At 39.0% G+C, this 25,680-nt stretch overlaps 1 long non-coding RNA gene across 1 annotated transcript; it reads right to left on the bottom strand.

Annotated features, from left to right (window-relative positions):
- Positions 1 to 23,501: 23,501 nt before the first annotated feature.
- LOC128845702 (uncharacterized) lies at positions 23,502 to 25,162 on the bottom strand. The gene is made up of 3 exons (XR_008446706.1): positions 24,870 to 25,162; positions 24,289 to 24,340; positions 23,502 to 24,032 (listed from the first exon to the last, which is right to left on the bottom strand). It is a non-coding gene; the product is annotated as an uncharacterized LOC128845702 (long non-coding RNA).
- Positions 25,163 to 25,680: the final 518 nt, after the last annotated feature.

Genomic DNA, 25,680 nt, shown 5'->3' with positions numbered 1-25,680 from the left:
AATTTCTTATGTCCCAACCCAGAGAGAGGCCAATTGGATGTCTTGATTGGCTGGCAGGAGTGTGGGTTTCTTGCAGTCCTCCCCTGGGGCAACAGCACCTTGGCCCCCATTGCACTGACACAGTGAAAGCAGGGTGGATTCATAGAAATCCTAAGTCCAAAGGAAGGAGCATTCTCCAAATATGGAAGCCTTTATAACTGTGAACTTCCCCCAGAAATTAAAATACAGAAGAGGTAGAAAGAAATATGTCCTAAAACCCGAATCTATTGTTTTTATAATGTGGTATATCATACAGAAAACTATAAGTGAGGTTCAAAATTCACAACACTCATCAGTGTAGGTGATAGTTAGGACCCTTCATTTTCGGTTTTTATTTTATTTAATTTTCCTTGGGAATTTATCTGTGTTTATTACTACAACAAAAACAGGTGAAAATTGGTGGAAAAAAATTAATTTCTCTGGGTAAATATCGGGGTTTATTTTAGTGGACAGAAGGACAGGAGAAAAAAGTATTCAGTAGATGAATGCTTTGATGAATGAAATTCAATGTGGTTTGCTGCAGAACTAAAACAGAACTCAAACACAATGCCAACTCTGAGTTTAAGAAAATAATATATCTCTAATCCCCAAATAAAGCTTTTCATTCAAATAAACAGTTTACTTGTTGTAGACTTAGTACTATTAACCTATAAATATTTACGTTTAATAATTGAGCCACACCATTTGCAGGGCATATATTCAACTTTATCCTTTTCTCCTGTTTTTGTTTTTTGTAAACTTTTGAATATTTCCTTGGATTCTGATACACATTTTTGTTTTATTCTCATTTTAGTATGTCAGATCTTTAAACCATTATCGTCTAACAGGTTGAAATTTGTATGTGGTGGGCATGAGATTCATCTGTACATTCAGATGTGCATGCACTTTAGAGCTTACATGCATGCCTGTTTGTTTATTGTGTGTATCTTCTAGATTAATACATTGCCTTATTTCAACAGGAGTTTTGCATATACACACAGATTAATGTATTATTGTAATATATATATATCATGCAATATTTTGTAGTTTCCTAATAAAATAAATTATTTTTTATATATTTGAATGATACAAAAGTAGGGCGAAAATCAGAAAAAATCAAATAATGCTTTTTGTAAAACCCGGGATTTTTTCAGTAAAAATTGTTTTAACTGAAAACGAAGGGACTTACTGATAGTACAGCAGAGAAAATGTGAAACAAGATGATCGCTTTCTTCCAAGTAGAACCCAATACCTGCATGTTTTAACTGGAATAAGTGAAAAGGTAACATTATATAAAATGATCTACATCAGCAAAGTGAATGAGGGAGGCCATATCTCCATGAATCTGAATGAAAAGGGCATGCCTATTAGCCTGTCTCTGTGACATTGTTAAGTCTTTGTGTGTGTGTGTGTGTGTGTGTGTGTGTGTGTGTGAAATCTGCTCTCTTGCAATACAGCGACATTTTTCTTCTAGCGTGGTGATGACTCAAAGCACTTATGCATTCCACTTATGTGAACCACTGCTCTCTAACCATGGAGTTCACATTTAATATTAGATTGCTTTGATTCTCACTACTGCCCTGGTTGAAGGTCATTTCATTTAGAAATGGAGAGGGCAGTTGCCAAAAGGTAATCCCATTTCATTTTCTCAGGCAGTTGGCTGATGAGTTCAAATCATGCCATTAAAAGGCATAGGTACAGTATGGCTCCAATCTAGCAAAAAAATAGAAATGGCCAAGGCATTGCAACTAGTTCTCAGTAGATTTGAAATAAGGGGGAAATTGCAGCTTTTCAGAAGTGTTTGCTTTGCTAATACTGTATTTGTAAAATAGACCTGATTGATTGCAAGTGTCAAACCCAATGCACAATTTATAACTCTCCATTTCATGATAATGTAATTTTTTATATTGGGCCATATTATGGCATAATCTAATGACACTAGTACACATTACACTTTCCCTTCCCCACCCCTAAACAAATTCTCAATATCAATTGGGAATGTGATTGTTTTCTATAAAGTTTCTGAAGTATCCTGGCCTATTCATTTGACTTGTGTTCATAATAGTGTTGAAGAAATCCATTCCCCCACCTCACACCAGAGAGCAAAAGGCAAAATTGAGAATATGCAAAACTGGAATTGGTACAAAAGGCACCCTAGCGCAGGAATTCAGAAATACCAGATTTGCCCTTCTTCCCCGCATTCTGGATGTTCAATTCAATATTTAGAGTCATTCCTGTGGTAGGCAGAAATTAAAAGCAGGCACCCTTTAACCAAAATGATTGAGCGAGGCCGAGCTCACACAATGATAATCTGTGTGGCTTTGGCTAAATCCGTATCCCTATCTCTAAAATGTGGCTACCAACTAACGGGGCATTTTGAGTATTACTTATTGCTAAAGAGCTTTGGAATTATAAAGTGATCATTACTGTATATGTCTAGGCAGGTATTCTATACTGTAAATGTGCTTTTGAAAAATCCAGCTCTTTACATCCAAAAATCATGTATGCATTGCTAGCAACTGTTGGAAACGTAAAAAAAAAAAAAAAGGCAAACGCCAAACAAAATTAGGAAAACATTACACAATAATAAACCAGAGCAACAACAAAATTGTAAAATCATTTGGAATGACAGATTTTGTTGCTACAATTGTTTGCTAAATTAGATTTCTGTTAAGTGCAACTGAAGGAAAAATTATCCTAGTTAGATGGATAAAATACCTTTAAAATGAAATGGGTTTCATGAACTCATCTTAATATGTCTTTTTTCCCCTTCTGGTATGGTATCTCGAAAATTAAGTGATAATGGCAGTCTGTTGACTATAAAGGTACAGTAAACTAGTTCTTCCGCTAAATCTAATGTAAGGCCTATCATGTTATGGTTGAGATGATTATGCAAAATAATATCAAGGGCCCATCTGCAATGAGGCAGCCTAGGTCTAAATATGGGACTTCATCCTCCAGTTCTCTTACATTTTTCTCAATTAGGCAGCAAATATTGTGTTTGTGTAAGTCATGAAGTGTGAATAAGAACATCATATGTTTTAATGAGCATGGGAGATTAGTTATGCTACAACTTCAGGAAAAAAAGATTGGCTCCTTTAGATGTTGTAGCTGAATGTGCATTTTTGTCATTATTCTGAAGCTTGTACTCCAGGTTCTCACTCCAGGCTGATAGAGATTCTCTGTAAATGAATATAAAACTGAAATCCCTTTCTGGCTTCAGTGGAATCGCCTCATATTTCTGTTAGACACGCAATAAAATGCAATTGGAAGAATGAAAGCCCCACGCAAAATGAAGGCTATGCCAATCTGGGGCCCAAACTGCCAAGTGTTGTATTTAATAACCACTATTCTTTTAAAGAAGTGGTTTGAGAAATACATGGAAAGATTAATACCTTCACACAGATACCTTTCGAAAGCAGCATAGAGCTTGTTTCTTAACAAGCTAGTCTACATTGGGACATTCAGGAAAATTAATCCAAATTGACTAAAGGTGTTAATTTGAAGTGGATTTGTTAAACCACATTAAATTGCTATGTAGATGCTTTTCTTCAGAATTGAAATGCCTTTAATTTGGTTTAGTTTAATTCACTTGGGAGTGAATTAAGACAAGCTGAATTAAGGCCATTTTAATTCTGAATGAGGGTGTTTACACCAGGGTTTAATGTGGTTTTACTAATCCACTTTAATTCATATCTTTAGTTAATTTGGATTAAATTTCCTGGATGGTCCCATGTAGACAAGCCCTTAGACTAGTTATTTTGATGTGGTCCACAATTTCTATGCCCGCTATTCTCCCTCTCTGTGCTCCCCCGCCATCCCCAACAACAATAACAACAACAAAATGTAGAGTGAAGCTGCATGCAAAAGCTACATCTAGGTAAAAGGAAACGAACCAGCTGCTTTGAGATCTACTAATTAGAATTGCTCTATAAAAGCTAGGTATTATTATTATTTTATGTATTATTATTGTGGCAGATCCCTCAGCATCTGGTGTGGATATAGAGATATAATTTAAGCATCTCTACACATCTGTAGAAAACACTTAGGATTCTTTCTTCTTTTCCTGTTCAAAATCAAAGCCAATGCATCTGAGGCTTATAGTGACGTTAGCAAATATTACAAAGACCTTTCATATGCAAAAGCTTTTTGTATGACTGAAGGTTTGGAATTAACTAAGCCTATCTTGCATTCAAAGAGCTGCTTTTCAGGATTTCAGTTTTGTTGTGGTTTTTTTCCCCTTTGTTTTTAGGGGTTTTATTTTTCTTTTTGGTTCATTTTTCATGAAGTTAGTATTATTAGCACTTTGTTACATTTTCATAGGACTTTTTCTCTTGATTCCTGAACATGTTGAATAAAAAGAATGATTCATAAGTGTGAAAACAGCCTTCCTAATATGTCTCCTGGCTCTGGAAATATTCTCAGAATTTTTAAAACTATTTGATGTATTTTCACCAGCAACTTAGCTCTGAATTCCATATTACAGCACTAAGCTTTGAAATTCTAAAGATCTTTTTATGTTGTTATTATGCATCTTAAAGGGATATGATATCTCATTGTGATGGGATTTAAGGTTTTGCGAGGGGGAGGGGAAGAAGGGAAAGCACTTCATAGAAACGGAACTGCAAGATATTTTAAAAATTAAAGTTGTACTTTAATGAAAACCAGTGTTGACTCTAGTTTCACATTCCGGGGTGCAATCCAGACCAGTGGGGAGCGGGGGGTTGGGTCACCACCTGCCCTGTAACCTTGGGTGCCTCACAATACTTTGTTGTTGTAGCTCCCACCCTGGACTGCTCACAAACAGCCAAACCGCATATAGGTCACACCCTTGAGAGTCTGTGTATAGCTGTAGTCCTGGTCCCGGGAACTCTGACCAGCAACACCACTCCAGTCACTTTCTGGCTTCCACCAGCCTTGGTTACTACCTACAGGGTGATCCCCAACACACTCCCAGTCCTGAATTTCCCCCCCCCAAAATGTATGTTCTGCACTCTCCCACCCACTCCTGGGCTGTTCAGATATTAGAGGTCCACTGTCCCCGTAAGAGGTCAATATGAAACAGTTTGCTACTTTAACTGGAATTACCCAAACAGTTCAGTTTCAACACAACACTGGATTAGTTTTGATTAAAAAATAAAACAAGTTTATTTAACTACAAAGATATAGATTTTAAGTGAGTACAACTGTAAGGAATTAAAGTCAGAAATGCTTACAAGAGAAATAAAGATAAAATGCTATCTAATAGCTAAACGTAACAAGCTAGACTTGGTTCAAGGTAAATTCCACAGGTTCCCAGCAACATTGCTGACTAAATTCTCAGATCAGGAACTCCGCCAAAGGGAGTCAAAGGATTGGTTCCTTTGTCGTCTTAAGTGAAAAAGAAAGAAAGAAAGGGAACCTGGGGGTATTTTTGCTTCTCACTTGTACAGTCTAGTCACCCTCTGAAATGAATTTTCCTGAGGGTTACCCCTAGATAAATCTCCTTTCTGCTGTGAGGGTGGAGACATGAAGTCTCGTGGTGAAAGAGGTTCAATGTAGTTGCTTGCTAAAATACAGATCGATCTGTTCCTGTCCCTCTTTCCTTGCCAAAGAATGACAATTTGACAGGTGATTGTCCATCAACTTTGTTGACACCTGGCTAGAGGCTTTAGCTTGTCCTTTGTCTTTGAGGAATTGGTTTACCCTTTCTTGCTGGCCCAAGGACCCTGTTTAGTATTTATATGTGAATTGACGTAAACACACATTTCTTTGTTTAGGACAGACCTGTTTAACAACTTCTGCCTAGTCAGGGCAACATGGGTTTGAAAATGTACTAACAATATCATACAGGGGGATTTCATAACTTTATGTATAATGTTGCTATATATATTTCACCCTGCTATTATTGACCAGTGAGTTTAGTTTTCAAATGATATCTCACAAATCATATTTTGTACAAAGATTATTACAATAGTGTGTAGGGTGTGACTACAGGGGTGTATTTGGTCACATCTACCATGTAATACCCTGGTCTTCTGCAATCCCTGAGCTTGAAAGGTGGAGAAATACGCCCCTCTGGCTGACACCTTGGGAGCGAGGGGTTATCAGGTTCAGACATAGAACACATCACCGGACATCGGCAATACCAGAAGGGATGAGCTGGAGTGCCCATGAGAAGCGCAATAATGAAAGTAACTGAAATACTTCCCTGATAGATTGTATTTTCTAAACGGACAACCTACCTAATTCTCAATTACTGCAGGACAATCTCCCACTCATTGATATATTTTGCTTTCCACAGCCAACTCTCTGTACAACTCTTCATGAGTGATGTACCCGGAGATATTCGGAGTCTAATATCTAAATTGTATCGTTAAATTTATTCATCTAAATTTGGGATATTGCTGATTATGTGCTCTATATATCATTTGACTTTTAAGAACAAAAGCTGTATTTGTGGATAATCTAAGCAGTATACCCAGATGTACAGACACTCTTTTCTCAACCTATGTATTACATATTTTTTTACATATTACATACATTAGCTTTAATAACATTTTTAAATTTATTGTTTTGCAGTTTCTGATTTGTATTTTGGGGACAGAGGGGGATTGTTTTTTGTTGGAGTTGGCAGGGAGGAATTGTCTATTTGTAAAGCAATAGGAAGTTGTCATTTTGTAGCCAAAATATTTTTGCATGTGCTTTATTGTTTTGTATCCTATTACCATCCTGTTAACATCTCTGCCCTGAACCTAGAAAATAACTATTTGTTGTTGACAGTCTGGGACCTACTGACTTTGGGCCAGATTTCAATCTCATTTGAATTTGGTAGTTACTCCAGTTTTACACTTGTGCAACTGAGATCAAAACAGCAAATATTTCCTGTGCTACTTGAGTGTGAGAGATCTGTGGGGAGAGGATTTAGGCATTCTGGATTTTGCCAGTCACATGACTCGGCCACTCTTTCAAAAGATATTGCAAATGTTTAGTGCCACCAATATCTCTCATTCTGCAGCCTGTGACCCGGCCCTTTCTGAAGAGGAAGAGTCATTGGAAGTAATTACTTTGCTGACACCAGTTGAGATGTAAGTGTCAGAGTAAATCCCACTGCCCATGTCCCTCATGTCTCATCCCTACTAAATCTGGATTGGATAGGTAACATTGCTGTCACTTCCCTTTGTAACTGACTCATCAGTGTTAGAGGAAGCAACTGCTGATGGTTTCTTTATTACCTGATCTTCTGGCCAACAACAGGGATTGACTCCATATTAGCATATGTTTAGCACCATTTATAGTAACTAATATGCAAGGTAATATCACAAAATAAGGCCCTCTTGGCATAAATTTTGCTGGCATGTCTCCCCTGACTGACTGTCCAGTTATACCAGTTGTACTTCAAGCAATTGCTAGTCTCACTCCAGAAATGAAATCTTGACCCCATTGACTTCAGTGTAGTCAGGATTTCACTGCAATGCTCTCCTCAGCATGATGTGGCTTCATACCACATATCATTTGGTCCCTTTACATTTCCCTCAGAATCACAGGCATGAATTAGTCACCTATTTTGCCAACCATCGCAATGATCAGTTTCCCAGGTATGGAGAGAAATGACATGGAGAATCACAATTCTTAGGGGATGTCTGATTAATTTTACTGGTAAAAATGCATAGCTGGGCAGGAGTTTAAAACACTAAACATGCTAAAAACACCTAGAAACACACACAATACAGTATTTTCTTATGGGCATTCCTTTGTGGACTAGATAGGCACCACTTAGGATCTCTGCTCTCTCTTCTCACACGCTTTCTTCTGAGAATATACATTGAGTGTGATGGTTTGGGAGACATGTCTACATACAGCTTTTCCTCTCCTGGAATTGACATCGCCTCACTTATTATTGGGAGTGGACTACATCCACCCTGATTGAATTGGCCCTGTCAACACTGGTTCTCCACTTGCGAAGTAACTCCCTGCTCTCCATGTGTCATTATAAAATGCCTGCATCTGTAACTTTCACTCTATGCATCAGAAGAAGTGAGGTTTTTACCCACGAAAGCTTATGCCCAAATAAATCTGTTAGTCTTTAAGGTGCCACCAGACTCCTTGATGTCTACATACAATTTATGAATTCTGTTGGGCATTAAGAACTTGTATATAACCCCATCCACCAATGTGTAGTTATGTCCATGGGCTGAAAAAGACCCTGTTATGTATCACACACAGCCTAGCTGGAAGAACCTACAGGACAAAGAAGAGAAGTCACTAACACTTAATGACTGCTCTGGCAAGGTAGTAGGTATGCTCAAGCGAATTCCTGAGCTGGAAGAATCAAGTTATTCCTGGTGATATGCAAGAAGGGAAGTTAGAATAGAAAGGGGAACAAAGAAACCAGGGGTTAGAAGTGGCATTTAAAAACGGAGAATCTGAGAGGTAACTGACCAAAAGGTCCTGATTCTGAGCTAGGGAGAACCTTTTGACTGCTGGATCAGTCGAAGCTGAAGGAAATTGGCTGTGGGGGTCAAAGAGGAGACTCTGTAATCTGGAGAAGCCTGAACTAGAGGAGTGAGATCCAAGAAACGGGGCCTAAAACCTTGAAAGGATACTGACCCAGATCCCAGAGAATGCTCAAGAATGGTGAGGAAACTGAGACAGGGAATAGAGTGCATGTGTTTTATTGTTTTGCCTAGATCTGTCTCTCTTGTTCTCTGTATGAATAGCGTGAATTTAGTTTTATAAATCCCACTGCAGAGTCTTTGTCTATTTGCTTCATCTATCCCCATCCCAAAATGGATAAACTATAAATGGGAATGATGTTACTTGAAAGTCTTGGGGTGTTCAGCACTGATCATGGGTCTTGGTAAGTTGGACAGTGGGGTCCCGGGAGAGGTACTAGACTAAGAGTTAATGTCCAAGGAGTGAACCTAGTAGCCAAAGAAAGAGACAGTTCCTGGAGCATACTCAGAACAGGCCTGTTGTGTTAATTTAGATGGAATGAAAGGGCCCCAGAATCAAAGATTTACCATGACCATGTTAACTTTCCAACATTAAATTGTTTTAAATAAGGTTCAGGGTTTGGTATAGAGAGCCCTCAGCCTGCTTAGTTCCATGGCAAACACATCATTAAAAGTTCTTTAAATTAAAGATACATAAAAGAGAGAAAAAAACAATTAAAGCCTTTGAAATGTAAAGTATTAAGTACGGTTTTCTTTTTAACATCATCCCTTGTTCCTTTTCTCTATAGCTGGAGAAAGTCTCTAGAACGGGGGAAAAAACCCTTATGTGACTGTCTCGTACACAGTATCGAATATGGTAATAACTGTTCTTTTTGGGAGGAGGAAACAGAAGTTGGTTGAGATGGGCTGGAGATGCTTTTATGGCTGTTGTTATTAAAGTCCAGTTCCATTTCCTAGAACATGCAAAATGAGAAAGAAAAGAACAGCAAATTTAGAAATTGCAGCAGGTTTTGACTCTCACCACACATGGTCTTATCAGCCACTCCAAGACCTGGCAAACTTGTATCAATGTTGGGCTATATAGGAGGGCATTGCGTTTAGCTGTCTCTTACTGGTACCAGGCTTACAGCAATGTTGCAAAATATGCAGTGTTAGCTCGCTAAGCCAGACTCTTATTAAACAGAAGGAAATAGGAGAGGAATAGGAACAATAAGAAATAGGTGGGTAAGGGAAAAGGACATATTGGGGGAAGGAAAGATAAAGTTTCACATCCCAGGGGATGTTCAGGATTTATCTGGAGCTGGTGTAGGTGTTATCTGGGTCCCTATCTTTAGCTCTGTCTCGTCATGACTTCTCTCAGAATTAGGATGAAGAAGGGTACCAAAGGTACCCCTTTTTGGGGTACCAAAAGATGCTGGGGGTGGCAGTCATAATGGGGAAGCATCTTTCCAGCAGCCAATTTCTCTCCTAAAGTCTCTCTCTTTAAGACCCCCAAATGGAGTGATGAGTGGAATTGCCCATCCCCTTATTATTTTGGGCCTAATATCTGACATACCAATTTTATATAATTAATTTCCAGCTCTATAGTTTTCTTGTTGATCAGGCATGATCGTAACACAGTCCTTGAATTCTATCAGTAGACCATTTTGTTTGGACTAACTTAGTCTGTCTGTCTTGCTTTTGCCCCTTTTTCCATCACCATTTGTTGATATAGGTTATTGTGACGTTTTATGAACTTTCAATCACTTTTTACAGCTGAGCTTACAATTAGGGTAAATTTGTAGACCTCATTTATCACAAGAGGCCAACACACGAGCCTGATGAGTGTCCAAAGGGGAGCTCAACCAGGGCTGTGTAAACCCATATCTGACTTCCACCCTCAAATGTTCCCTGTTTAAAACCTCATCTTTTTACTGGGATAGACCCTAGCTCAGGTGCACCTCTCACTTTTTTTATCAAAGGTCAGAGGAGACAGTGTACCTCCTGTGAGGGAAGTCATAGCTATGGCTATGGAGGAGATATCCTATACGCTAGGGGCTCAGTTAGTGGGAAACAACGGAGGGTGAGAAAGACCCAGGTGTATTAGTCAATTGCACAATTACTCTGAACCATCAATGTGATGCAGCCATGAAATAGGCAAATGTGATACTAGGAGGTATCAGGCAAGGTATTTCAAGTAGACACAGGGAAATACTGATGCCATTGTACAAGGTAAGACCCCATCTGGAATGCCATGTCTAGTTCTGGTCACACATGTTCAAAAGAGATTAATTCAAACTGGAATAGGTACAGAGACAGGCTGCTAGGATGATCAGAGGATTTGAAGGCCTATTTTATTAAATGAGACTAAAAAAGCATGGGTTGTTTAGCCTAGCAAAATAGAGGGGATCAGAGAGGGGATCTGATTGTTCTCTATAAATACATCAGTGGGTTGGGGGGTACACATCAGGGAGAGCAAGAGCTATTTAAACTAAAGGTCAATGTCGGCACAAGAACAAATGGGTGTAAACTGGTCATGAATAAATGTATGCTGGAAATTAGCAAGTTTCTAACCATCTGAGGGGTAAGGTTCTGGAACAGCTTCCTGTAGGAACTATGGGTGCAAACAACCTGACTAGTTTTAAGATGGAGCTTGGAAAGTTTAGGAATGGGATTGTATGACAGGATTGCCTGCTATAGCAGGGGACTGGCCTTGATGACCCAGGAGGTCCCTCCTACTCTTATGACCTACAGTCCAATGATTAGCCTGGAACTTGGGTTCAACTCCCTGCTGTGCCACAAACTTCCTTTTTGACCTGTGGCAAGTGTCTGGATTAGACCTCAGTTCTCCATCATTAAAATGGGGATAATAGCAGAGGGGTGTTGTGAGGAGAAACATGTTAGCGTGTGAAGTGCTCAGATACTAAGGTTGAGGCCCAGAGTGTTTCAGTGAAGGTCCTGTGCTTATAGCAGTACAGCTATCAGTCTAAGGTACCAATACAGCCTCTATTACCAGTCTCCAGAAGGAATCTAGCTGCAGATAAAAGAGAATCTGCAAAAAATATTCAGGCTTGTTTAAAAATAAAAAATTCTATTGCTCACTTCTAAGCAAGATTAGCACCTTGAATGAAGCTACCAACTCATTTCACATGCCACCAAACAGCCAGCACATTAACACATTTCAATCATTGTCAGCTTGGACTGAATCAATAGGTTAAAAACCTAGTATCCCATTATCAATCTCATAAAGCAGGGTTGCCAAAAGTGCAGCCAAGAGTCGTATATGACCTGTGAAATCCTAATGTACACAAAGCTGATCAGCTGCACATTGAACTGCTGCTGGTGACTTCCAGCAACAAGTGATTCTATTTATCTAACAAGGAAGATACAATGACGAGAACTTGATGCACCTTTATTTTTTTATTATATATGTTGCTATATGCAAATGAGACTATGGCCTCTGGTTCTACAGAGTGCTAAAAGGCCTTCCATAAACCATCTCAGAACTGTCCTGAGAAAGAGAGTCAGAACAAATTGTTTAAAACTAAATGAATTTAAAAAATGAAAATTGAACCTTATGCAGCACAGACTTAAAAGTGTGCCCAGCTATGCAGCTTCTTCAGCCTTTTAGGTTACTATCAAATATACTGAAGAAGCTCTGAGAGCATTTCAAGTTTGTCACTTCAGTTGGCATGACTCTTCCTATTACCCAAGTCTGAGGGAAAATGCATTCCCTGGAGCGTACTGGTGCTGCTGCTCATATTAAAAATAATACTTAGCACTTCAATTGCATTTCATATCTTCAAAGTGCTGTACAAAAGTTAATTAATAAGGCTATGAGGCTGAATGCCAAATAGAAAAAAGCCTATTTGTAGAAAAAGTTACCTTGATTGACCTTCCTAGAAAAGCATTAGCAGTCCCAAGGAATCTCTCTTACTGCTTTTTGGTTTTTGAGGATTTTTTGCACAGAACCTAGCACTATGGGGTCCCAATCTCAGTTGTGGTCACTAGTCACTAGCACCGAGAGAGTGCTAATGTGACTTAGATTCCTGATGCTGTGATGAGCTTTGTACAGGTGGGCTCCTGCCGTGCAGGTGAAGGCATCTGCCCTCACAAAATTCATTACAGGATTGGGGCTTTAGTTGACCACCAAGAGTCTGGGGAACAAACACTGTGAAGGTTGTAAAGTTAGCTCCTAGCGGAAGGAGGTGGTGATGTGACCCACTATGGTAAGCTAAAGGATGGGCTCCAAAGGGAGTTGTATCTAGCAATCCTCTTTTTAGGGTAGGTGATTATGAATAAAGATTGGAAAAAACTACTGTTTCTGTATGTGAATAATTTGTCAACCCAAAGCAGATCTAATTGACTCTCTGCTTTCCACCCGTGGGCCCTGTAAAGCACTCCAGCCATTCCCCCAGGCCAGAGATTAGGACCAGGTCTGGCAAAGAATCCTTATGCCATCATACTACACAGGGAGTATGCTAAGTGAACCATTTCTACCACCTTTATGCTCCTCTTTCACTGCCAGAGAAGCATAAAAGGGGCGTTAATGTAACTGAGAATCAGGCTGTTTCACTGTAACTGCACACACTGTACCTCTCTAGAGCAGATATTCCTGAGTTGAAGACTAGATATGTTGTGCATAGTTGTTGTTATTTAATAGCTATATTACACTAATGCCACAGGAGGGGGCAGGGGGCTTACATAAACAATACCCACATTTCATTCCTCCTTTCTCCCCATTTTTTTCCTGGTTTCAGGAGGCTCCTAGCTGCTCTCTTTCACTCACCTATGGGAAGAGGCAGCACCTGGCAAGGTCCCTGCCCTTCCCAAGTCACGTCTAGTGCCAACAGCCCCTACCTTCTCTTATCCCTCCCTCCCCCAAAGATCAGAACTACATTTAAGGAGCATAAGGTGAAAGATACAGAATTTTTCACCTCTAGGTCTGCTCTGGGGATAGGACATTGCTACCCTCTAAAGGTTGTTTGATGGCCCATGTGCAATAAGTTTCCTAGTCTCAGCCCAGTCCCCAATGGATAAGAGTATTTTCTCTCTTGTGAAGTTTTCCCCCATTTATTACTATTAACACCACCATACTTTAAGAAAACCAATTATAATTACATGACACACATCCCCTGTTAGAACCTCCAACAGTAATTTGGACATTCTTTCCTTTGGAATCACTTTGCTGAGAATCTAAACAACCAGTTGAAAGTGTGTTGTTCTTGCTGAGACCAAATCGTTAGCAAAGTCTTAGGAAATGCCTAGTGAGAATAACTGTTCTAATGCGACACTTGCTGTTTCCTTATGTCATTAATTTTGTATTGAGTGGCATACAGACATGAGTCATCTGCAGGCTGACCAATATACTGTTTCTGATCAGAATTCTTTGATGCTTAGTGCTCCCTCATTACACAGTTCACCTATCACTTCTTTGACATTGCTAAGAGAAAGTCAAGAATCTTTTCTGGCCAAAATACAACCACCTCAACAGTCAATCCCCTGCTCTACTTTTTTAAGGGCTAAATTGTGACAGCCTGGAAAGCAGACTGTGACTCAGATACAATCACTCTCCTGGTATCCCCCCTTCTCTAGGGACATATTTTCTGTGCCAGCTTTATACATAGTGCAGTATACCTCCCTAGTGGACTACCACAGATGAGTTGTCCAGCACATTGTGGGGTATGGAGCTAAGTCTCTGACCATTTCTTTCCCCACTTGCCCACTCCCTTTCCGCCTGTATTAGAGAAGGACGAGTGGCTCTGAAGAGACTTCATCTCCTCCATGCACTTCCTACAATGTGGGCAGCCAGCACACTGTGAGTAAGGGGATATCTTACACCCCTGGACTCCTGTGCACATGCACACATGGTGGACAACAATTTGGCCCTAAGTCTGATAGTATTAATATTTGACATCACATCCTGCTTTTAATTGGTAAACTAGGTCCAAAGTTCATGGTGGGACTTGAACTTGTTCCTTGGGAGGCTGATGCTTGTAACTCCAGTAATGCCATGCTACTTACTGGATCCAAATAGAGAGGACAAGCACCAACTGATATTGTTTGATCTGTCACTTGTTAATGCATCATCAAACATATTTTATTTGGCTTTCTGATTTGTGTGTGTGTTCAAGCAAACTAAAAGTAACAGTTCACTTGATCGGTTTGCAGTGGGGATGTGGGGAGAAAGAGCATAGATTATTTTAAAAAGTGTGGAGACCCTTTTCTGGTCATTTGACCCTTTTCTGCTTGAGTTTTTAAATTACTGTTCTACACTTACTTCACTAATATTTTTCACAAATAATGTTTCTCTTCAGAACACAGAGAACATTTTGTACAACTCAATTATGAGCTGGCAGAGGAAACTGGCCCAGTCTGCATGGGAGAGGGATATACCTCAGCAGCATCAAAGTAAAGGCTGTTGAAAGCTGAAGCTTTCTTTGGAAGCTAAACTACAACTCAGCATGTTTTAATGATGGTAGCAGACATCCTCTACTGTTTCCCAAGGCAAATATATATCTAATTCATCAATAAATGGCATAAGAGAAACTCACAGTTTACTTAAAGGTAACAAAGAAAATGGCTTCCATAGATGCCTGATTGATACACTCTTTATATAAATATGAACCCAAGGATGGTTTCATCTGAGCTATTTTCCTCAGACTAGCTCTACTAACTATCCACACGCAATCCTACATGTTTATCAAGGAATCATAGACTATCAGGGTTGGAAGGGACCTCAGGAGGTCATCTAGTCCAACCCCCTGCTCAAAGCAGGACCAATCCCCAGACAAATTATTGCCCCAGGTCCCTAAATGGCCCCCTCAAGGATTGACTTTACAACCCTGGGTTTAGCAGGCCAATGATCAAACCACTGAGCTGTATGTGCAATATCTTATTCTACACGTGCATTCTAAGTGCAGTATTTTATTTGCTCCCAAAGGGGATATTACATTGAGGGAGAATCACTTATAAGCTCTCTTGCTTGTATCCAATAGGTGAGAGAAACCATGATGGTGAAATTCTGGCCAAATTGAAGTGATTTGGAGTTTTGATTGATAGGGGTTTAACAAATTACATTGAATATATCTCTTTCTGTGGATTTGTATTAGTAAGTGAAGTATGGTGCCAAATTGAATAGTGACTGCAAGATTTATTTTTCTGTAATATTTAGAGAAACTGATATAAATGGATTATCTATATTGTTATTGTTATTTTTAGGTATAAATTACAGAACTGAAATTAGCCTGTGTGCGTGTATGTATATCCTGTATTGTACATATATATATAAAATATTGTTGTTGTTTCTGGGTAATCACTAATGAGGCACTCACTTGTGTTGTAGCTATAAGTACCTCTCTGCTCTTCCCTATACCACATCATGCCACCAAATATACAGATACTCACATGAATCACTGTAGTTCAGCAAAGGTTTCCCAAGAAGCCTGTAACTTTTTTGAAATATTTTTTGATACTACTGTCCAGAGCAATGCAGATGTGGTCTCCTCTGGCTTCAATATACAGAAGGGGTCTAGTTACAAATAGCCACTTTCTCACTGATATCATAAAATTAAACTCTGTTCCAAATACCACCTGGCTTCTGTAAATGGCAAAAGACTTAAGACGATGCTCAGCCACCCACCACTGTGGATGAGAATTAATTGAGGCCTAAATAAAGGTTAGTATTTGAGTCAAATCTTATTTTATCTGAATCGGTTCTATCCACCGTATTCCAGAGTCTAAGCTGCCTTAAGATATTTGCAAACTGTTTATGTAATGAGCTGCATCTAAAACTCTAGCTGTGGAGTCAAATTTTGTTCTCAGTTGTATACCAGAATAAATCCAAGGTAACTCCACTGAAGACACATTATGGTATAAGCAAAAGCAGGATCTCACCCATATAATACAAATTACCATCTCATGTCTTAAGAAGTAATTATCTAGTGTCATGAGCAAAGCAATAATGATTATTTTCTAATGTTTCCAAAGTAACATGGGAAGCATCAGGCAAGCTGAATCCATTCCGAAAAGCACAAAATTGCTAATTAAGATGGAGGCTGAGTTAGTGGATATAACAATGTAATCCCTCTGAACAAAGTGGCAGATATGCCAGCTTGTAATTGCTAACTATACTTTGTGGTGGGCTTTTTCCTCATATAAGGCAAAAGTACGCATTTTCTCCAATCCCTTTTCAATCATTCTTTACGTTATGTTTTGTTCTTTTTTACTGCACATGCCAGGTGTTCCTTTTTGCTGCAAAACAATACATTAGTTCATTTTTTGAAGCTCAGTGAGTTGAGGCTTTCTACATTTCCCTGCTCTCATCCAATCAGCAAGCAGGAGCATTGGCATGTGTCATAAATTTTACTGAGAATGTGGAACAGCTGAAAAGTGTACCAATCCAGAGATCATATCTTCTCAGAATCCCAGTGGGCAGAACGGGAAATGAAACGTGTGGTTATGTTCTCATGAAGAAATAGGCTGGAGCATGAACAGAGTGTTTTTTAAGTCCTTAGAAGAACTTCTCTTAAAACAAAACTTTTTAAAAAAATTAACTCCTTGACCATTATATAAAGTTTACTTTCAGGGACCAGTTTATTGAGAAAGAGAGATCTAATCATCTGAGCACGGCACCAACACTCCCACCTGCTTGGGAGACCCATTTAAGGATCTTTGCGTCAATTTTCCCAGGTACAAAATGGACTTGCTACCTATTTCACAGGGGTGTTGTGAGCATATGTTACAATTAGTGTTTGGAAAGCTCATTGAAAATGAAAACTATTATCACTGAGAAATATTATTTTTGGTGAGGATTCTTGCACTGTCTGGGGTGGCTCACAACCACGAGTGCCAGCTTCAGGGCAGACTGTCAAAAAGCAGGGCAGAGACCCCAAACTGTTCTACAGTTAGCTTTCACCAACCCAGTAACAAGTGTGAACTCCTAAAGCACCATAAGAGTCTTACCACGAAGTCACAAACCGTTGTCTTGGGCATTCCAGTCTATCTTATCACCCAGACAAGCTGGACCTAGTGATGGTTGCTATACACCAAAGATCACAAAAGATTCCGGTTGCTTCCAGTCCCCAGGAACCGTCACTTACCCCACGTCAATTTATACCTTAGATCTCGCCCCAAAGACAATGGTTTCTGCCAATCCTATAGCAAACTATCTAAGGATTTATTAACTAAAAAAAAAAGAAATGAGAGAGTTATTGCAAGCTTAAAGCAGGCAAACATACATTTTTTACAGGTACAAAGCAAAAACTTAAATATTACCTTCTAGCATGTGATAAAGAAATTATAAATGAGATTAATATATGCAGAAATTTACAAGCATTTCATAAAGTCTAAACACTAGATAAATTGTTATCAATCCAATACCCATCTTAAGCACACTAATACAGAGACTGGTTTCCAGCAATGAATTTGTCAGTGCTCAGCTGAGGCCTAAAGCCTTAGCAAAATCAGGCACTTGGCTAGATTACTTGGATGCTCATTGTTTCTCCACAAAAGTACACAGGAGCTGCTTTCCTAGTCATTCATTATGCCCCCAACTCTTCACTATCTCCAAACAATGCTCATATGTATTGGAGAATGATAGCCACAGAGAGCCGGTTGCCAATCTCTGATCTCCAGCCACCCATTCTCTACAAGTGAGGAGAACCTACTCCAATTTCTGCCACTGGCATAACCTCCATAACATATGTAGTAAGGAATGGAAATACATAGCTAAAGCACTCAAACTATCTTAACTCCTCCCTACAGTGATACCAGGAAGTGGGGGAAGGGGAGAGGAAATGGAAGAGAGAAATCTACTGTGGTTTTAAAAATCAGTTTAATCTAATTTGGACCACAAACAATAAAATGCCTTAATCTTATGGTTATTGGATGTTATCACTGCAAGACAGAGTTAAGTATGTTTGTGTGCTCTAACTGCATATTTCCACATCTAACTGTGTTTGGCTTTCTTTTGAGTTTAACTTTAACTCTTGAGTTTGTAATGCTTAGTTTGGGGATTTACAATATCTCTGTAATGCATTTTACCCAGTTTACTAATTTGTACTTCCAATCTTAACTTCATTTTACCACAATTTTTTTGTCTGGGAATATTTTATGTATATGTATATATACAGTATGTGTATATATAAATATACAAGCCTGTGCTTTTATTAACATGCATAAGATGTTTGTGTTTTATTCAGACTGGCCTGCATATTAATTTTAAACAAGGATGAGATACCTGGAAAATTCCAGTGTTTACTGCTAAACCCTTTTAGAGTTATGTATGCTTTAAAGAAAGTCTTACACTTTTTGTGCTGTAAAAAAGGTTTTATTTTTTCACACTTGCCTCATTGAAAAAGGAGTTAAAGGAATTGTTCCACATTCCAGCGGGGAAATACAAACATTCAATTTTGGGTTGAAAGAAGTATGAAAATTTTCAGTTAAAAGAAGAATTTTCAAGAAAATTACATGAGAACACAGGAGGTTATAAGTATCTCTCAACAAAATCTTAACTGTAGCTTCCACAAGGGAGGCTGAATCTTGTTGCCTTTATAGTTAACATCAACACTAGTGTTGCCAACTCTCACAAGTTCATTGTGAGTCTTGTGATATTTGGTGCTGGCATCTTGTGAATACAAGAGATTCTCAGCTTTTACTTTTTTTAAAAAAGCAAGTCTCTAGCACTCGTTGCACAAAACAGTTTGAAAATGTGAACCAAGTGTACCCTACATGCTCAGAAACCAGAACGCAAATAAAAAGGGTGCAAATGTATTATTTAAAAGTCTTATGATTTTTAAACTAATTTCATGATTTTTGGGGAGCTCATCATTGGTGATGCTGCAACGTTCCCACTGAGTTCAGTGGGAATAGTATTGATACCTGAGTGAAAGCGGTTATAATTAGAGGTGTGAGAGAACATGCACAACAAAATTTAAAACACTTGAAATTTGCCTAATTTTGATTCTGTGGAGCTTCCATCAATGTGATAAATTCTGTACAAAAAAGTACATCATCAAACATATTGTCAGATGCAATTTCTAGTGAAAAGAAAAAAAAAATCACTCTTCATTGTGCCTGGACCCTAAGCACAGATTTAAAAAGAAATACCTACTGTTGTCTGTTTGTTTCAGTTTATTTCTTCTTAACTTTGCATCAAGGGTATGTATTGACTTTGCTGAATTACAGAGGGTAGTTGCAAATGATGCATGAAATGAAAAATCCTTCTCCGCCTATTACACAGAGAAGCTACAGACAATGCTTAGCAGTCACGGCTGTGCTGCTCTGGTTTCTGTGATATTAAGCGTAACTAGATACAGCCAAAAAATGTGAGGTTTAAGGGAGTGCTAGGGTTGCTATTTTGGGCATTTCTTTAATTCATTTAACCTTCCCTTTCAGGAAAACTATCCAATTAAGGAGTAAATTCCATCCCTGAAGACAATGAACTCACTCCAAGTGTAACCTGGTGTAGAATTTGGCCCTAAGCCAAAGGAAACAGAGCACCTACAAATGGGCTTGCAGAAATCAGGTTTTTCTCAGCTTCATTCAGATTTATGACCCTGAGTGTGCCTTTTAATATTTATTAAGGTCAAACTTGGAATAGAATACATAAGAATTACCCTGTAGCCACAACAAAGTAACGTGTACCTATATGCAACAAGTAAAGCAGTAATAAAACACAATAAAAAAATCCCACTAAAGAATAAAACACAATTTTTTTTTAAAAGAGAGAGTTAATAAATTATATGTGGAAGAGAGAAACATTCTTCAAAACGTATTATGCAAAGATACAAAGCCTTTGCCATTATACAATAACAAAAAATGGGGGGGGAGAATGAAATAGACAAAATATATTGGGCTAGATTGTGGCTTTAGAAACAAGACCTGACTAAGAGATGGTGTGTAGCTACAGCATTCAGGAGTAGTCCCGAGAGGCAGGATGACTCTGAAGTGTGTCTCTGAGGCACAATGCTTCTCTTACTTCGTCTTTGCTCCTGGATTATAGTCTCTATTGCTGGTCCATACCATCTGTAAATTACTCTCAATCCCCACATGTTGGCTAAACTACTTGAAACTGGCAGGGGATTGGTGATGCTAAGATTCCACCCATTACCTATGTCTACCTGCTCTAGGAATGGAGTAACAGGGCAAATAGACCAGTTTATTTCTGCTTGTCCAAACCTAGGTCCAGGTAGCCCACATAAGGGCATTACGTGTTTACTCCAACTTACTTGCATGTGTGGGCCTGTAGTGTGAGTCATAATCTAGCCCACAATAAGCATTTTCTTTGGACCCAAGGGAAATTATACGGTTGGGAGCACTGGTAGCATGGTGTGAACAAACACACAAAAACCATTCGGGTAAAGGTAGGTCCAAGTGGACACCCATTCCCATCATGTCTCCCATACAGTTATCCTAATCTACTGTCTCAATTTCATCCTGGTGAAACAAAGTCTAAAAGATGCCTGTGTCTATAACTGCTCTCATCATCCCAATTTCTGGTCATTCAGATCCTTCCCTTAAACCCCACATGTTCCACAAGGTCCACACATACAAAAACTTGCCTCATATCTTTTCTGTGAAAATTGATCCAGTTTTTAGTTCATAATAAAATGTAAATAAACCCTAGCCCCTTGAATTCCAGGTATTCCTAAATATTTTGTACACCTCTGTTTTGAATAAGTTTAATGTATTATAGCGAAGCATCCCCGATCAGAAACCCCTCACCCAAACTTTGATGTAATTTAAAAATCTTCTGAAAAGATGTTTTCAGAGAGTAAGTGCTAATATCAGGGTTTGGAGTTTAATTGTGACTATGCGACACAGCTGCACTGACAGATTAGTGCTAACACCAGTCTGTTCAGAATTTATACCCTCATATAGGTTTTCAGGAAAATTAAATTTGAGGAAGTTGTGTTTATCAGCTTCCTGGCTTACTGTCAACAGACAATGCTGCTTTCTTTTTCAACTGTGAGGTGCTAATTATGGTTTTCTCAGACTTCAATATAAATGAAAATTATTTGGCAGTTGCCAACAGCTTTGCAAAGTTTGATAATGCCTTTATGAAGCTTTGAAAGTCTGAGCATAAGTTTATGATTTTAGCACTTCTGACTATATTTTATATAATTCTAGTGTGCACAGGAAGATATGACCTTCAGAGGTCACTACCAAAGAAACCTATTTCATAGGTGAGTATTTTGTTTTGGAGACAGGGAAGAAACAGTGTCTGAAATTGCAACAGCAATGAACGTCAGGAATACCAATCTTGTGTGAAAATATGAGCTTGAAGAAAGTTGATCCTTAATTGATTATTTGATTTTTAACAAAGAACATGATGAAGATTAAGCAGAGGTGCACTTGAGAACTTCTTGTTCTGTAAACTTGGGAGATTTTAGTGTTGGGTAAATTAGATAAATAGCATGGCTTTGTCCTTCCATATTGACAATAAACAAAGATTTGTGGGTCCTCCTACAAAGAAAATTAACACTCAGCTTTCAACAGAGGAAACCATAACAATTATCCTCTAAGATAGAGTGAAGGGAGCATTGTCTAATGAAAATATTATTGTTTAATTATATAGATAATGAACTATTGGAATATGAAAATAGACAGGTATATTGCTAAGAAGTCAGCACTTTGGCTCCATTTCTGGTTCCACAGGCCATGTAGGAGGTTGGTGCAAAAGCCTTGAAGTTTCATAAAGAGGCTCGTGATAGTTCGTGGGAGGGGCGGGAAAGCAGTCTCTATCCCTGAATCTGTAGGAACAGGATACTGTCACTAAACATAAATTATATTGTCAAGTCATCTAAGCCATTCCTCTTTGTCTCTTCATTGTTTTATGATTTTCATATCAACAACAACTTCCTCAACAACAGAATGTGGAGGGAGTCACAGTGCAAATATCCTGATCTGAAGCAGTTAGACCTGGTGGTTAGAACTGTAGTCAGGCCTAGTGGTCAGAGCAGGAGTCAGGAACTGGAGATCAATGACAGAGACAGTGCAGGAGTCAGTAGCCAGGGGTGGGGTATAGAAGCAGGGTTATAGAACAAAGCAGGAAGGAAGGAATCGGGAATAAGGCAGGGCCCAGGAGTCAAGCAAGAAGGTTGAGTCCAATGTAGCAGTAGCCAGAGGTACACCCCATTGGTCAGACAACTTCCTGTGCTTCCGTCTGGCTTAAATAGTGAGCTGGGCCAATTGGGTAGGCTGGACTACTCCTTCAATTGGGAGCTTCATGGGTGATGCCTATGGTGAGCTAGGTCCACCTGCCCACATTCCCTCCAGCACCAGCGAGCTGATGGGTGATGACTGTGGTCCAAGAACTGTTTGGGTAGCTGTGGATCCCAGTTTGAGCCCCACAATCCCTCACAGTTACAGACAAACAGAAAGAGCATCAAGCTGTGTGTTAGGCCTTGTTTTGCTTGGCCAATTAAAAGAAACTTTCTCAGCGATTGTCTTATTGCTTTTTAAAAGGACACTGTACCTTGTAAGTTTTCCTCTCATTCCAATGTGCCATTATCTTCCATTTTAGAATTATTGTCATATTTGCAATCACCATCTCCATTTCTTTGCTAGTGTTTCCCAAATCATATCCCAAATACCATAATACTCACCACTCCCCTGCACATGAAAGTCTGTGTCCACTGTGTAATGATAACAGCATCAATTTACAATGTTCACTTCCTTCTGAACAAGCTCTTGATTGATGTGTCAGTGCCCCCACTCTCGCTACCCTCCTGAGAGTACACAAAGGAGGGTAGCCTCCAGGGAATCCTAAAACAAAACTAGATAACAAATAAAACACTGGTTTTTCCCTGAGGAGGTATTAACCGTGCACAGGAATCAGGCAATGTACACATCTCTCTCACAAATGAGAGGAAAGAGCATTTATTTGGATTTCCAAATTATGTTATGTGAAACATGCTTATGTCCTGTTTCCCCACTCAGGCTACAGCACACATTCAGTCCAGTTCAATGAGTTTTATTGGCATTCATTGTTAAAGTAATTAAAAGGGACAGACCCCTCAGGTGTCTATCAGATGTATCATCATAGGGCTATGCATTTTTTTTTTTTTTTTTTTTTTTTTAGTTTGATCCCCTGTCCACTTAGTTTTATTGTCCATTCCTTGTCTGCTGGCAGGTTGCTACGTAAAGTGATGCCATTTCAGCCACATGTCTCCTTCCTACCAGGCACATGCACAATTTTTCCTCATTGCTTTTCCTCAATCTTTTATGAATCCTGATAGTTTGAAGAAATGTCTCCCTTGCACTTCATTGCATTTGTGACATTGGTGTAGAAAGCATCTCTCTGTTGCATTCTCTCCTGTTACATTCCTCTCAGGTTTAAACTGTGCTCCAGTTTCAACCTCTAGTTTCTGGTCACTGATTCTGTACTTGGTGAAAGTCTACTTTAGTTGTAGACATTTCACTGAGGTGAAGTAGTATGACAGTTCTGTGGCAATCTAGCTTACCACTGGCTTTGATTTGTCCTTCCAGTGACTCATGGAGCGGTGCTTCAAGTGCTGGTCTAGCATTTTTCATTTTTGAGCAGGGTTGTTTGCCCCATTGGAAGGAGGTTGGAGTTGCTGAGCCCAAACAGCGATGCTATATAAAAGTGGATCAGATTAGTGAGTCAGATTAGTACCTCAGATGAATTTGTGGCTCAAGAACAGGACAGGAATTGAGGTGATCTGGGTGACCTTGGGCAAGTCACTTTTTGCCTCAGTTCCCAGCTGTAAAATTAGGATAAAGCCTCCCAGGGGCATTATTTAAATTCTTGAATGTTTGTAAAGCGCTTTGAGATCCTTGGACGAAAGAGATTATATAGGTGCCACAATAAGGATTATTAATAAAAATATACCTCTTCAGATGTCCCAGTCTTGGAGTTATGGATGGAGAGCTCTTTAATAGACCTGTAGTTAGTAGCGGGTAAACAGATGGATTCAATCAGCATTAATTTATCCACAGATAGCTGAAAACAAATCATGCACTCCACACATACAATGGAGTTAATGTTTTGAACTATGCCTGGCAGCACCACAAGATCTACGGTTTAACTAGTAAAAATATGGGGTGATCTCCTAGAGAGATACTAATAACAAACAAAGGGTTTGTGTAGGTACTTTGATCCCAATTTAACAAAGTACATCAATCTATTCTTAACTAAAAAACATAAATACCCCAGAGGACATGCTCAAGAGCTTTGCTGAATAGAGATCTCTCCTAGGATAAGTTTCAGAGTAGCAGCCGTGTTAGTCTGTATCCGCAAAAAGAACAGGAGTACTTGTGGCACCTTAGAGACTAACAAATTTGTTAGTCTCTAAGGTGCCACAAGTACTCCTGTTCTTTTTCCTAGGATAAGGAGTTGCAGTGCAAAGAGTACAAAAAACAGGTACCCATTTTCCTTCCAAGTATCAGAAGGAAAAAGAACAGCAAACTTACAGCATAGATGTCTATTTTTACAATGTTGTAGAGTATCTCTCAGTAGGATTCCTTCCTTCCTTTGCCAGGATTCTTCTGTTGTGAGACTGAATGTCTACCTGGGTAGTAGGACTCAGTCCGTGTAAACTTGTCTCCTCAAGATTCACGTTTACCTTTTAACTTTCAGCTCTTCACCCTCTGCTGTGAAAAAGAAACAAGTTGTGGTTTTGATGAGGCAGCAAGCAGTCTCACTGAAGGGATCTGATTTCCTCTGGTGAGTTAAACAAGTATAACTACATGAAAAATAAGTAGGAATGGGAATGCAGTTTTAGTGGAGACTGGTGTCATCTCAAAAAAAGGAGGTAAAAGTGTGCTCTGAGGCAATTTACAGCACTAAGTAAAGATCATACCATATTTGATTCAAAACAGGGTAGGCAATGTTTACTCTGCACAGCTCAGGAAGCCTGAACCGACATATTTTGTAAATGCCAAAGTGCAAAATTTGCTGATTTCATCTTATGTGCAAACTTTTGCACAGCTGTGTTCACCCCCTGCCAAAAATGTATTCCTTATACATTCCTTTATTCTTTTCAGTCTAAAATGTGATCATCAACATAATAATTTATTTTTGCATATTAAAAATGGAAATTTCAGAGCCTGAAATACAGTTTTCTGTTGGTAGCTGGAAATGAATTGAACAGTAATCTCATGCTTAATAAGCCATTTACCAGAATAAAGTAGCTTTAGTTAATATGCACTCTTCAAAGATATAAATCCCCATATACCTACATGTGAGAATGTATATGGTACACTTGATTCTCCCATTTGAATA

Source organism: Malaclemys terrapin, chromosome 11 (assembly GCF_027887155.1).
Source record: "Malaclemys terrapin pileata isolate rMalTer1 chromosome 11, rMalTer1.hap1, whole genome shotgun sequence".
Lineage (NCBI taxonomy): Eukaryota > Metazoa > Chordata > Testudines > Emydidae > Malaclemys > Malaclemys terrapin.
Note: the sequence above shows the minus strand (reverse complement) of the source record. Positions and strands in the feature narration are given on the sequence as shown.